Source organism: Rhincodon typus, chromosome 24, assembly GCF_021869965.1.
Source record: "Rhincodon typus isolate 14 chromosome 24, sRhiTyp1.1, whole genome shotgun sequence".
Taxonomy (NCBI): Eukaryota; Metazoa; Chordata; class Chondrichthyes; order Orectolobiformes; family Rhincodontidae; genus Rhincodon; species Rhincodon typus.
The window spans coordinates 41332311-41347833 of NC_063355.1; the positions used below are offsets into that span (position 1 = coordinate 41332311).

General features: G+C 40.3%; 1 protein-coding gene across 1 annotated transcript in view; it reads right to left on the reverse strand.

The window, feature by feature from the left end:
- Nucleotides 1-15523, reverse strand: part of arvcfb (ARVCF delta catenin family member b) — a 302822-nt gene that overhangs the window by 237515 nt on the left and 49784 nt on the right. The window contains exon 2 of the mRNA XM_048611754.1: nucleotides 9242-9305. The gene's annotated coding sequence lies outside the window, so the exon portion shown is untranslated. The remainder of the gene's footprint in view (nucleotides 1-9241; nucleotides 9306-15523) is intronic.

Consider the following 15523-nt stretch of genomic DNA (forward strand, 5'->3'; position numbering starts at 1 on the left):
GCACCAGTCTTACGTTCCCTCCTTTATGCAAAGGCATGGACAGTGTACAGGTGACAACTGAATTCTTGGAGATAATCACCAAAAATGCCTCCACAAAATCCTACAAATTCAATGGCAACGTAAGCTTTCCAAAATCAGTGTCCACCTTCAAGTTAATATCCCCAGCATCAAGGCAATGAACAAGCTACACAATCCACATGCTGACACAAGTTTCTCAAAATAACCTCTCTTCTCCAAATTCCATCATGGCAACCTATCAGCAGGAGGACAAAGAAAACACTTCAAGAACACCCCTCAAAGCCTCGCAAAAAAATCTGCAACACACCCATCGATTTGCAGGAACGTCATACTTTAGACTACCCCAAGTGGGGAAGTAGTATCTACAAAAGTGCCAATCATTGAGCAACATTGATAGCAGAGAAGGAAATACAAAGAGGAGAAAACCTGCGCATTCCACCTACCTGCGTTTTAAAGACCGCTTTCCTTTATTTTTCATTGTGGGCTGAAATGGGAAAGGGACTTTTTAAAAAACCAAACTGTGGAAGAAACTGCTGCAATCAGAACTAATTTCAGCGACTTGACATTTCTATTGCTTTGTTCAAGCAGTGGGAAGAGGCTGTTTGTAAACAGGCCAGCACCACAAGAAAGAGCGCGAGAGAGAGTGTGTGAGCCTGTGTGTTAGGGACAACAAGTGGTTGATCTGTGGAGTTGTGACCAACTGTGGTTGACAACAGTCATCATCTTGACGACAACTATTATACAGTCATAGTTATACATCACAGAAACAGACCTTTCAGTCCAACTCATCCATGCTGACCAGATATCCTGAATTAATCTAGTCCCATTTGCCAGCATTTGGCCTATATCCCTCTAAACCCTCCCTATTCATATACCCATCCAGATGCCTTTTGAGTGTTGTAATTGTACCAACCTCCATCACTTTCTCTGGCAGCTTGTTCAATACATGCACCACCCTCTCTATGAGGAAGTTCCCCCTTAGAACCCTTTAAATCTTTCCCCTCTGACCTTAAAAACTTATACCTTCTCATTTTGGACCGTACTGCCCTATCTTGGCTATTCACCCTATCCATGCCCCTCTTGATTTTATTAAACTTCTGCAAGGTCACCCCTTAGCCTCTGACGCTCCGGGAAAAACGCCCTAGCCTAAATCAGCCTCTCCCTATAGCTCAAAACCTCCAAACCCAGCAACATCCTTGTAAATCTTTGCTGAACCTTTTCAAGTTTCACCACATGTTTCCTATAGCAGGAGATCAGAATTGAACTCAGTATTCCAAAGGTGGCCCAACAAATGTCCTGTACAGCCACAACATGACCTCCCAACTCCTATACTCAAGGCACTGGCCAATAAAGGCAACTGTGCCAAGTGCCTTCTTCACTACCCTGTCTACCTGCGACTCCACTTTCAAGGAACTATGAACCTGCACTCCAAGGTCCCTTCGTTCTGCAACACTCCCCAGGACCCGATCATTAAACGTACAAGTTCTGCTCTGATTTGCCTTAGCAAAATTCAACAAATCACATTTATCCAAATTAAACTCACCTTCTACACCTCAGCCCATTGGATCAAGATCGCATTGTACTCCAAGGTAACCTTCTTCACTGTCCACTACTCCAATTTTGGTGTCATCTGCAAACTTACTGACCATACTTTCTGAATTCAGATCCAAATCATTTACATACATGACAAAAAGCAGTGGACCCAGCATCAATCCTCACAGCACACTGCTGGTCACAGGCCTCCAGTCTGAAAAACCCTCTACCACTATCCAGTCTTCTACCTTCATGCTAATTTTGTATCCAATTGGCTAGCTCCCCCAGATTCCACGCAATCTAACCTTGCTAACCAGTCGACCATGCAGAACCTTGTTGAAGTCCATACAGACAACGTCCACCGCTTGCCTTCAACCATCTTTGTCACTTCAAAAAAAAAACTCAAATCAAGTTAGTGAAACATGATTTTCTGTGCACAAACCATGTTGACTCTCCCTAATCAGTCCCTGCCTTTCTAATTAGAAAGGCTCATGAGTAGCTGAACAACTTTTGGGTGTGAACGATATTGGCAGAAGTCTTCAGACTGCTGCAAGGAGCAAATGGTATATTTGTCTCCAGTAAAATACCTAAAGCCAGACAAAAAACAGTATATTTTCCCTCCCTAGTTCCTGTATGCTGCGGACCTTTAACTAATAGCTCAGAGACTTTGCAATTAATATACCAATTGTCTGTGCCTCCTGCGAAGGAGTGAAAAGAAATGGAGGAGAGAATGAAGAATAGCAAGCCTGGCAAGCAAAAGGATCATCTCAGCTAACCCTGTAGGCAGGGGCCACTCAACTGCTTCCCCATTTTTTAAAAAAAAAAATCATCTTCCAACAGAACAGCAATGCTGATTCATCTGTTTGCGTGTGCGTGTGTGTGGGGGCAGGTTTTACAGAAGCGAGAGTTTTATCAAGTAGAGTTATATGTTGATAGTTCACTTTGTTTGTCTCTAGTTAGAATCTATTTGTAATAATTAGCAAGTCATGTTAAACTCAGAAACCTAGTCTGTGGTTTTTCTAAAAAAAAATTAGACTGGCTCTATTCATCAGTATTTTCTAAAAACCTGATTTTAGATCATCAATGGGACAGCTCTTGTTTAAAAGATGTGAAACTATCCAGCATTCCACTAAATAAGACACAGCCTCCAAAGCACTATATTTTGCAGCAAGATGTTATAACAAGGCCCAGGCAGACCACCGCAGCAACGAAAAAAATACATGAAATTATGTCTGCTTGCTTTAACAAAAAGAAAATTTCCACAAGGTCATGAGCAGCAAATATTTTTGAAAACCAAATTTTGGTCCAATAACTGTAGTTCAGAAAATTATGACAAATGCTACAAATTAATTGGCCTAAATATGGTAGAGTTGCAAATGATGAGATACACAATGAAATTCAAATATATTTGCACGAATGTCTTGGATTTGTACAAAAGATTCAGATGGGACAACAGCAGATGGTATTGGTGGCATGAACATAGGAGGTAATAAACGTTACAGTGATACAGACCCAAGCTGCAGAAATACGGAGTAGGTTATGTATCAGGTGAATGGTGTTGGCAATTTAGCCTTCAAAAAGTGTCCAATTTAATGATACAGCTTTCTCCCCATATCCTTATAAACTAGTTATCTCCAACTACATGTCCACAAAAAGAAAACACATGCAGTTGCGTTTCAGACTGACAAAACTTGTATTTTAATGGCGAGCAATTTTAGACAAATCAACATTCAAGGAAATTTGGATTCTCACCAGTAGCAGATGCATACTTCTTTCCAAAAGATGTAGAAGGAAGTATCTTAAAATGAAGAAAAAAGTACTGGCCTAACAGTGATGACAATCTTTCGTAAAAGGAAATCATAATCGTGGATCACAACACAGAGGTGGATTTCACAGGAGTCAATGTTTGAAGTACCAAGGATGATAGGCATACAACTAAGTTTTCTGAAGGAAAGAAGGGAAAAGTAAACATTCGCCAACAATAGCATCATTCCCATCCAATGCAAGTATTGACTTAGTGATGTTCTCTTCAGCAAATCTAGTTAACACTACCAGACAGTACTGACATTGTGGAACGGGACTGCAATGATGGAAATAATATCACCACCTTGTGGCAATTCAAGAAACAACCTAGACATGGAACTTCAGAGCAATACACTTTCGAGGGAGGGTAGTGTGGAAGTAATAGAACGAAGCAGAAGTAGCAACGACAGAAATAGTGACCCGTTACATCAGCTGCACCAAAAGCCCGGAAGATACTAATATGGTGTTCAGTAATCAAGCTGAAGTAGCATGCAGTTCCACTGAAAAAGCTTTTCCTAGGCCTGGATACTACTCAAGAGGTTCTAAGCCAACTGCTAAATAAAAAAGCTTTCAGGTCATAAATGCTGAAATCATGTTGAATGGACACAGAAATACTCGTTCAAATTTGCATGACTTAAGAAAAAAAAACAAACAAACAGTCTGCGCAATGAACTGAGCACAAGGCTGCCTTTATACTTCAGTTGGTAAAGGACTAGTCCTGTCAGCTACCAATGCACATCTCAACCAAACAGGAAAACCAAAAAGTCAACTTGCCAGATTCATTGAGCCCACCCAATGGGGACAAAACTAAGTGAAATTTAGCTAGAAGTGAGCAAAGAAGAAAATTAACATGGCAAAAAAGTGCACACCAGTGGATTTCAAGTAGCTTAGCTTTAAAACATGGTTTTAAGTTGCTAAAAGATAAATGATTCGCATTTTAAGATTTGCAAAGATTAAACTGTTTATCAGCTATGGATCACTTATGTGGACTGTGCAAATCCGAGTACTAAGGGTGTGCTGCATTTTTAGAGACACTCTTTTGGATGAGAATTACACCAGAGGCCTCTTTGGTGAGCATAAAAGATCCACTGGCATTATTCAGAAGACCAGTGGAATCACCTTCAAAATACGTATAGTTAATCACCACTAAAATCAAAAAGATCACCCAGTGTTTGCCACATTGCTATTTATGCCTGGCTACTGTGCTCTAATCAATCAGGGTAGAAAGGAGAGGGGAAAATGACAACTAAAAAATTAAGAAGGCATAGAAAAAGAAAAAAATAAAGAAGGCATAGAAAAAGAAAAGTAAATTTTAATCCATGGCAAAAGCAGAGCAAACCGTGTAACATCAGGCTATTTCGAGCTTTAGTTTTTATTTTAACTGTTGTTCATGAAGATCTACAACTCGGATCCAAAAGAATCCGTTTGAAGATAGCATCAAGACAAAACTTATGAGGAGATTAAAGTTTTTGGGATGTGCCACTTTTTTTAAACAATCTAATTAAGCAAACAATTCGCACTTTAAAGATTTGCAAAGATTAAACTGTTTATCAGCTATGGATCACTTATGTGGAGTGTGCAAATCAGAGTACTAAGGCCCTCCCCATGGTAGGCTGCTGGAGAAAGTGAAATCACATGGGGTCCAGGGTGTACTAGCTAGATGGAGAGAGAACTGGCTGGGCAACAGGAGGCAGAGAGTTGTAGTGGAAGGGAGTTTCTCAAAATGGAGAACTGTGACGAATGGTGTTCCACAGGGATCCGTGTTGGAACCACTGTTGTTTGTGATATACATAAATGATCTGGAGGAAGGTATAGAAGGTCTGATTAGCAAGTTTGCAGATGACACTAAGATTGGTGGAGTAGCAGATAGTGAAGGGGACTGTTGGAGAATGCAGCAGAACATGGATAGATTGGAGAGTTGGGCGGAGAAATGGCAGATGGAGTTCAATCCAGGCAATTGCAAGGTGATGCATTTTGGAAAGATCCAATTCAAAAGCGAACTAGACAGTAAATGGAAAAGCCCTGGGGAAAATTGATGCACAGAGAGATCTGAGTGTTCAGGTCCATTGTACCCTGAAGGTGGCAACGCAGGTGGATAGAGTGGTCAAGGCGGCATACGGCATGCTTTCACTCATCAGACGGGGTATTGAGTACAAGAGTTGGCAGGTCATGCAGAGGGACCTGGGTGTCCTTGTGCATGAATCACAGAAGGTAGGTCTGCAGGTACAACAAGTAATTAGGAAGGCAAATGGAATTTTGTCCTTCATTGCTAAAGGGATTGAAATAAAAAGCAGAGAGGTTATGTTGCAGCTGTACAAGGTGCTGGTGAGGCCATACCTAGAGTACTGTGTGCAGTTTTGGTCTCCTTACTTGAGAAAGGATGTACTGGCACTGGAGGGGGCACAAAGGAGGTTCACTAGGTTGATTCCGGTGTTGAGGGGGTTGGCTTGTGAGGAGAGACCGAGTAGATTGGGATTATATTCATTGGAATTCAGAAGATTGAGGGGGGATCTTATAGAAACATAAAATTATGAAGGGAACAGATAAGATAGAAGTAGAGAGGATGTTTCCACTAGCAGGTGAAGCTAGGACAAGAGGGCACAGCCTCAAGATTAGAGGGAGCAGATTTAGGACTGAACTGAGAAGGAATTTCTTCACCCAGAGGGTTGTTAATCTGTGGAATTCCTTGCCCAGTGAAGTAGTTGACGCTACTTCAGTAAACGCTTTTAAAAAAAAAAAGTAGATTTTTTTTGAACAATAAAGGAATTAAGGGATACGGTGAGAACGCGGGTAAGTGGATCTGAGTCCACGAAAGGATCAGCCATGATCTTATTGAATGGCGGAGCAGGCTCGAAGGGCCAGACGGCCTACTCCTGCTCCTAGTTCGTGTGTTCTTGTGTCATGTCACCGTTGTATAGGACTTTGGTTCGACCACATTTGGAATACTGCATACAGTTCTGGTCGTCACATTACCAAAAGGATGTGGATGCTTTGGAGAAGGTGCAGAGGAGGTTCAACAGGATGTTGTCTGGTATGGAGGGCGCTAGCTATAGAGAGGTTGAGTAGATTAGGATTATTTACATTAGAAAGACAGAGGTTGAGGGGGGACCTGATTGAGGTCTACAAAATCATGAGAGGTACAGACAGGGTGGATGGCAAGAAGCTTTTTCCCCCCAGAGTGGGGGACTCAATTACTAGGGGTCACGATTTCAAGGTGAGAGGGGAGAAGTTTAAGGGAGACATGCGTGGAAAGTTCTTTACGCAGAGGGTGGTGGGTGCCTGGAACACGTTACCAGAAGAGGTGGTAAAGGCAGGCACGATAGCGTAATTTAAGATGTATCCAGACAGATACATGAACAGGCAGGGAGCAGAGGGATACAGATCCTTGGAAGATAGGCGACAGGTTTAGATAGAGGATCTGGATCAGCGCAGGCTTGGTGGGCCGAAGGGTCTGTTCCGGTGCTGTAATTTTCTTTGTTCTTTGTTCTAATGGGTGTTAGAAGTGCTGGACTTGAAGTCTGACACTAAGTTTTAGTAGTGGCAAGACACGACACATAATTTCTTAAAGTAAAAGTGCAATGAATTCGTACTAATACTGGTTATACAATCCCAATTGACACGATTAATTCAATTTCACATATGAAGGGTTCACGTAGGTGATGTGAAAAAGCAAGTTAATCTAAGAACGAAGGTTTCAAGGGTTAGTTATGCACTCCTTTTATACAAAGGATAATTTGCTCAAGTTTGAGGAGCTCCCTCATGCTTCAACACTGGTTCAAGATCTTTTAGCTGTGTTCAACTTATCTTTTACAAAATCATGTGCAATAAAGTCTAAGCTCAAAAATCTCCGTCTTCAAGAGACAACATTCAAAAAAGGTTGAACAGTCTAGATGAATACTTATTAATGCAAGACAGAAAGAAACAAGACTGGCTGGAGAATACTAGCAATGCACCTCCAGCTTTCCAATCACAATTTGGCTGCATAAAAGGGACAAGAGAAGTCAGGAATTGCACATTTATTGTTTATTTATATATTGCACATGTACACAAAAATATCGTTCAACTGTATTGTTTTTAAATTTAGGCATACCAATTCTGTCTTTTTTTCAAAAAAATCCAGCTCGACTGAAACAAGATTTCAGTTAAACTTTTTTTTTCAATTTTTCTGTTATTTGTACACCAGAGTTTACCAAAAATTCTTAATAGAACCAACAAGGAATTGATGGGTCACTTTTCAATGTGTATCAAAACCAATGCAATATTCAGAGAACCGTCAAACATGAAAAGCTTCAATATAAATTAAATCACAATGAGACAACAGTGAGGGAATTAACAAGAAATATCCTTAGGGAAAAGATAGATTTTGAATTGGAGTCAATTGATCGTAGCTCCAGATGCATCAACATTACAGAAGAGGTCTGAAACTCAAAAATCGACAGAAACAAATAACCAGGCACAACTCAGCTTTCCTTTCTTTCTCCCCGCATGTGTTTGGCGGGGTGGGGGGAGGCGGCAGAGAACGAAGAGAATCTAATAGTTTAAAACTAACAGGTCACCCACTTAATACAGTGATGAGACAAATTTGCTTTCCCAAAAAGGAAAGTTAATCTTTGGAATTCTGTTTCACAGGCAGCGGGAGAGGCTGGATCATTAAACATGTTAAAAATTTGTAACTCAGCCTTGGAACCTGCATCGAAGTTACAGGTTAGGAGGATTAAGAGGGTGGACTTCAAGGCCATAATCAGATCAGCTATGTTTGATGGTGGAGCAGCTTCAAAATCAACAGTATGGCTTACTCCCATTTCTTCTGCTGATAACATCGTGAAGCAATATTATTTAGTGATAGGGCTAAACCAACCAGATCACTTTCAGCCAAATGATCTTTGGTCATCTCATCTTGCATTCAGACCACATTTTCACTTTTCCATTAATTTCACCAATTAATGAGATGAGATGTTACTGTCCAGTTAACAGACAGTTGCACAGTTGATTCATCCCACAGCTTTTATTCAAGTCAGAAGGCATGTGACCTGTGACTACGACCAAGATAACGATCTTAATAGTCCTTCTTGACCGGACTGCAGTTTTTGACATGTTTGATCATACCATCCTTCCCCCATGTCTCTTCAGTGTTATCCAGCTTCCCTCATCTCTTTTATTCTAATCCAAATCATAAACAACAGCCTTGTTTCCCATTCAAATACAGTTAACTCTCATGTCCACTAAGGATCATTCTTTTGCTCCTCATTCCTCACTAACATGCTGCCCCTTGGCAGCCTCATACAAAGTCCAGATCCTCAAGTCCTCATTGAAACCCAAATCCACCTCACTAACTCTTTCAAATCCTTACAATACCTCTGTTTTCACTTTCTTATCCTGGCTTTGAGATGTTAGCTTCCTCAACTCTAACTCTCAATTAACTCATGCCTCAAATCACCTCCAATTTTAATCATTTCACTATCTTCAACATCTGTTGAGAAATTTAAAAAAAAAAGAGGGTCAATATTTATTGCTGGTAACTGTGTCAAAATTGATCAAGGACAGCATAAACCTTACACATAAACTCTGCTCTGCCCAAACACTACTAGACTTTTAATTTTCAGCAATTATTGATTGGATTTCCGAGTTCCAGCATTTGCAGTATTTTGCTTTTACATTAATGTTTTCTCCTGGATTCAAATCTACATGGCTCAAAAAGTGTATATCTAATTATTTACTTCAACCCCGGAGCCTGAACGTTCTTTGATGACCATGTACCCATTTTATCAGTAATGACACACGGCTGAACCCAGACAATTGGTTAATCTTGTTCAGGCACGGATTTATACTCAAGACAGAGCATATAACAGGGAAAAACAGCAAGGGTTGTAAATATAACTTCACTTACCAAGGATGTGCTGCTCTCTTGGGTGACTGTTCTAATGAGAAGTTTTACTAACAAATGCAGTTGCCTGAAAAAAAAGTAAGTAAACTTGTTAATTTGAAGACTACAACACAAGTTACTGCATATTTCCAAGTGTAAAAAATGATTGAAAATAATCAAATCCATTTAATTTTGGACAATGGAAGTACAAAAAAATTAATTTTGAAAGACTGAGCATATACTACAGTTAAAAGCAAGTTGAAATGCAGTATGGTGAACCCAAAGATATATGCTCGACAATGAAAATAAAAAGATCTATTTCTAACCAGTTTCAGCATCTGTTCCACAGGGTATGTGCCTGCCTTACATTAACAGTAGCTGCCCGAATATTCTAGCAGTTCAGTCAGCTACATTAGAATTCTACCAGAAGCCCAAAATACAGAGCCAACATCTATCTTCAGGGTTCCTATGTCCACAAAGTACATTTTCCAAACTGGTAGTGATAGGCTAAATACCAAGTCAGTTTAGTGTACATATACTTGAGAACAAACACTTGCAAAAGAAAAACATATATCTTAAGGGTCCCCTGCAGAAATATCACTACGATTGCACACAGGACAACTTGAACAACTTCTTCGCCTTGTTCATCATGTTCCAATCTGATCATTTGTGGGCTCAACTAAATTATCAAGAAAAAGAAAATGAGGCAAGTTGATTAAACACAGCCATCTAAGGACACTTTTGTGGCAAAATTCAGTGCAAAGCTAAAAATGTCAAGTTCTTTCATTTACTATAAAACTCGCATTGCTGGGTAAATGGGCATGCATATCATTAGAGTACTTTGCGACATTAGCTTGGCTCTTCTAATTTCCTTGTTGGGTTTTTCTTTAGATGAAAACAATGGCTTAGACTGCGGTGCCATCTGAAGTGGCAATCATTTGGCCAGAAGACTCCAAAGGCCAGTGCAAAGTATATCAGAACAACTGTGATCCATCAGATCAAAGCGCCATCCTTTACTCAACAAAAGGTCTAACAGGGTCAAAAAAATCACATGAGACTAGATTATAGGTTTACCTGAAGGCACAAGCTTTCACAGTCTCACTCCTGAAGGACAATAACTTGGTATCGTATGATTTTTGACCATGTCCACCCCACTCCAACACCGGCACCTCCACATCAAAGAGTAACAAGCGCAGTACTTCTGTTGCAAATGACTGGATAAAACAGCGACAGACAACTTCATCCTCTCACTCAGTCCCCTCCAGTGAAGGCAACTGTAACTGGGGAGGTGATGGCCTCACGATGCTGTCACTGAACTATTGATGGAAAGATCCAGGGTAATGCTGTGGGGGACCCAGGTTCAAATCTGCCACGGCAGATGGTGGAATTCGAAGTCAATAAAAATCTGAAATTAAACAGCCTAATGATGATTGGCTGAGAGTCAGGAAAGCCCATATGGCTCACTAATGTCCTTTAGGGAAGGTAACTGCTGACTTTACTAGGTCTGGTCTACATGACTTCAGGACCCCATCCACATGGTTGACCCTTACCTGCCGTCTTCGCAAATGCTGGCCTAGCCACTGACAGTCATCCCATGAATAATAAAAAAAAACTTAGCATAATCATGGTGCTTCCCTCAATGATCAAATGTGGGATAGCCCTCGTTACTATATGTACCGCTATTCCATACTGGACCAAAATTAAAACTGTCTTTAAGACATTGGGTCAAGAAATGAATTTCTATGTATAACTTGAGTCAAGAGACAAGCAGGTGATGACCACTCATCAACTGTTCCAGGTAGCACAAAACCACTAAAATTAAAGAGAACTGCAGATGCTGAAGATCTGAAACAAAGGAGAAATTGCTGGAGAAACTCAGCTAGTCTGGCAGCATCTGTGGAAAGAAAGTTGTGTTAATGGTTCAAGTCCAGACTAACTGGTTCTGAAGGGTCAATTCAATGTGGAGCTGGAGGAACACAGCAGGTCAGGCAGCAGAGGGGCAGGAAATTTGATGGGTTTACACCTGATGAAGGGTGTAAACCCGATACAGACTTTCCTACTCCTGATGCTGCATTCCTCCAGCTCCACACCGTATTGGCTCCGATTCCAGCATCTGCAGTTCTTGCAATCTCCTAGTATCTGAAGACGGGTCACCAGACTCTAAAAATTAACTCTGCTTTCTCTCAACAGATGTTGCCAGACCTGCTGAGTTTCTCCAGCAGTCTGTTTCTGTACCAGTAGAATTCAACTGTTTTTGTGATCCCTAACATCAGGATTGACATATTGCCTCAGTGAGCAGAGGATGAAGGAGGCTTAAAAATATCAAAAGTCAACTACAATGCTTTAGGATATGGATCCAATTCAAAAACAAAAAGAATAGAAAAGGACAAGAGTCTTGACTTTTTTACAAGTCAGGAATGCAAGAGCAGCTGTCTCAAGCAGATCAGTGCACTCACGTTTATAGTTTACAATGCTGGTAATAAAAGGTAGAAAAAAAAAATAGGCAATGGACTCTATTCAAGAACTTGCAAACATATAAAGGATCTTTCTTTCTGGCAAAGAAAATTTTCCTTATTTTGCTTTCTTTTGGATAAATCTTCAAAGCAAACATCGAACAGCACTTGGGTTGCAATCTATTCAAAACCATGTTAGTACTTTTACCTCAATTTTTGAGGGATGAACTACAGGTTTCATTTACAAAAATAACAGCAAGAAACAAAAGCTCAGGCCAAATATTCCTTCATGATAGTCACAGTCAGGCCCTTCCTAAGTAATTAAAGTTCTGCTGTTGCAAACCAAGAACTATTTTCATTTGATTACGTCTACAGCATTTCTGTGGGTAACAGAAGAACATCCCTACCACATGCTAACCTGGAATGACAGCACCCGCATTGAGAAAGTCCCAAGAAAACACCCAAACATTCCAAACACTGATACAGCACTATCTACATGTTGGATTTGTTTTTAAGTTGGTGATTCACGGGCTTGTATCCACTGCCACCAACCCGGCTCCTGCCCCCCACCTATACTCCAGTATTCACATGATTTCAGGGGCAAATGGGAGATTGAGCCACTCAAATTAAAAAGTCCTAGGTAAGGCTTCCATCCTATAGCAAGTCAGATAACCTCAAGGGTGTAACAAGGATTTCTTCCTGCTGAAAGAAAGGCAAAACAATAACAAAAAAGCTCCTTGCCCATGATTGCTACCCAATGACTTCTGATGGAAAGTGAAGATGCATGCAGGTCAGGAGGTGCGTGAAGGTCTAGCTTGGAATTGCTAATATACGCTCAGTTTCTCTCAAGTTGAATGGTAACTTGAAGAAACTACTGCAGGGCAACGGTATCTTGGGAATGGACGTCAGCACAAATTAGCACTTTTTCCACAATCAGTGGCAAGTAGAAAACAACACTAAGAAACAATTTTCTTACATGCCCAATTTCAAATATTCATAGCAGAATTCTAACGAACACTACCAGAAAATACAGAGTGATGGCTTTATGTTGTTCTTCCTCAGGGAGTTGCAATATGAGACAGACAATTTCATGAGCAGCATAGCAAAACAGCAGGGGATGGAGGAGAAAAAGTACAGGGAAATAACAAAATCATCCAGTGGCTGTACACGTGTATCCATTCCAAAAACAGATCTGGAAGAAATCATTCATTCATTCTGTCATATATTGGTTTTGAAAGGATTTGAAAGGCAAGAGGACAAACATTTTTTAAATTCAGCACAATGGTATGCCCCCATTCCAAACAACCCTTTTTTCTGAGGTTATCTTTCTACGGATTTCAGGAGCATCCTGAGCCAAATCTGTCAGTCAGTTTTCATACAATCAACCTAGGAATGGTTCTTTCCTTCATGTCAGGACAAAGGGTAAGCAAACTTGAGGCATTGGCTCGGTTTTTCTCTTGATGGATGCCGCCAGGCTGCTGAGTTTCTCCAGCAATTTGCTTTTGCTTCCAATCTCCAATATCCGTAGTTTTGTTTTATTTTAACCATTTATTATGGGTTCAACAACTTGATAATCAGCCTGCTTATCTTTCCAACAATTGCTCATTAGCCCTCAAAAGAGGGAAAAAAGAAGTGTGATGATATCAAACGAAGGCAGGAGGCCAATTTTAGTAACTCAACAACTGTTGCAACTGAAGCATTATAAATTTAACACCTCCACTTCTCAGGTCATCTTTCAAGCCACTGGACTTCGAAAATTCAGCAGTTTTGCTTCAGCTTGGTAGCTGACTTCTTGAAGTTCTCACCTGGGAACCAGACAGTAACAAAATTTTAAAGACAGACAAAAGTGGTACCGTTTGCCAAACACACTTTTGCTTTTAAATGGAGGTTAATAATTTCATACTGACAGAAAGATTGACGTCTGAAGCTTACATGCATGCCGTTACACAGTGAGAACAAACCCACGATTACATACCCTGAGAAGTATTTGAAAGCCAAGGTCATTCACATCTGAAAATTTTGTTTAACACATGGAAATTCCCATTATGACGACAACAACCCACATTATGACAACATGGCCTCAGCCCACAAACTAATTGTTGGACAATTCATAAGGACCAGGCAGTGCTGCATCTCTCTCACCTATGAGTTCCATAAGCAATAACAATAAGAAAAATATTCTACTCTACTTTCGAAAGACACAGATGATCCAGGGCGTAAAAAAGGTTTCCTTTAAAAACATGAAGGTCATAAAATTGAATATTCTGACATTGGAGTTTTGAAACATCCAGCACACATCACAGCTTCATGTCTTGAACTGGTTTGAGATGCCACATTTGACAAAGGAAAAGAACGATTCACTAACCAGATATTTGGTTTAACACAAGCATTAAAAAAGGGAGTAAGATGTACCAGACCCAACAGACAGCACATCAGAATCAGGGTAAATGATTTAAGACTGTGAGATGGAGAAATATTTTCAGAGGTAATGCAGAGGAATTTGCCACTCCACAGAAGCTCAACCATTGAATTTGTTCAAGACAGATGATAAAGGAGGGCAGCATGAGAAAGGGGCTTTGAAGCAAATAATTAGTCATTATCCGGAAATGGTGAAGCAGATTTGAATGGCGGCCTTCCTGTACACTAATCAGCAGCAGAAAACAGAATGTTAATATTTTGTAACATTCACAACCAAAAAAGGAATTGTAAACAAAAATCAAATGATCTAAATAATTTATTTGTACTATTTTTATTGCCATTACCCAGTGACCAAGTACTAAAGAATTTGACCAAAAGAGGACAGTTGAAAAGAGAAAATTATACTAACCCATTTCTTAGTCAAGACAATATTACTAATATTTGTAAAATTCAAAATAAAATGATCAACAGCTTTTGGGGAATTATTGGATGTTGTCAATGACCAAGGCACGAGGAAATACTTGCTCTTACAATTTCAACAATCCATTCCAAAACATTCCAAGGTGCTCCAGGGGACTGTTATCAAGTACTTTTTCACAGAGACATTACAGTGGTGAGAAAGCAGTTTTTAAAAAAAGGTGTGTGTCTTAAAGGTGGAGACATAAATGCCTTCAATGAAAATCTAGAACTTGGTGGCACAGAAAATTTGATCTTCACTTGAACAGGCAAATGGTGCCTCACTCAAAAAGGAACTAGTTGTATTGCACACTGTTCAGCACTGCACTGAAATGTTTGAACAACTGTGCTCAAATAAAAACTGAAAGAACTGCGGATGCTATAAATCAGGAACAATTGGTGACTTTTAAAAGGGCATCTGACAAATACACGAATAGGATGGGAAGAGAGGGATATGGTCCCCAGAAGGGTAGGGGGTTTTAGTTGATGGGCAGCATGTCGGTGCAGGCTTGGAGGGCTGAAGGGCCTGTTGCTGTATGTAATTTTCTTTGTTTTTACAAAAACAGAAGTTGTTGGAAAAATCAGAGTTAACATTTCAGGTCTGGGGACTCTTCCTCCGAACTGAATGTAGCTAGGAAAATGTCAGTTATATGCAGAAGATAGGGGTGGGAGAGGGGGTAAGGAGTAAATGATAGGTGGGAATAGAGTTCAAAGAGAGAAGGGCACTTGGACAAAAAGTAGTTGATAACAAACTGGCTAGGACAGTGAATAGCTGTTAATGGAAACTGTTAATGACTAACAATAGCCAGTGTGTAACGGCAGACTATGTGAAAACAAGGCCTGGTGTGAGGGGTAGGGGGCTCGGACTTGGCAGAGTTCAGGCCTTAAAATTATTGAACTCGATATGGAGTCCAGAGGGCTGCAAGATCCCCAAGCAGAAAACGAGGTGTTGTTCTTCCACTTGGGAGTGAAAGAAGAT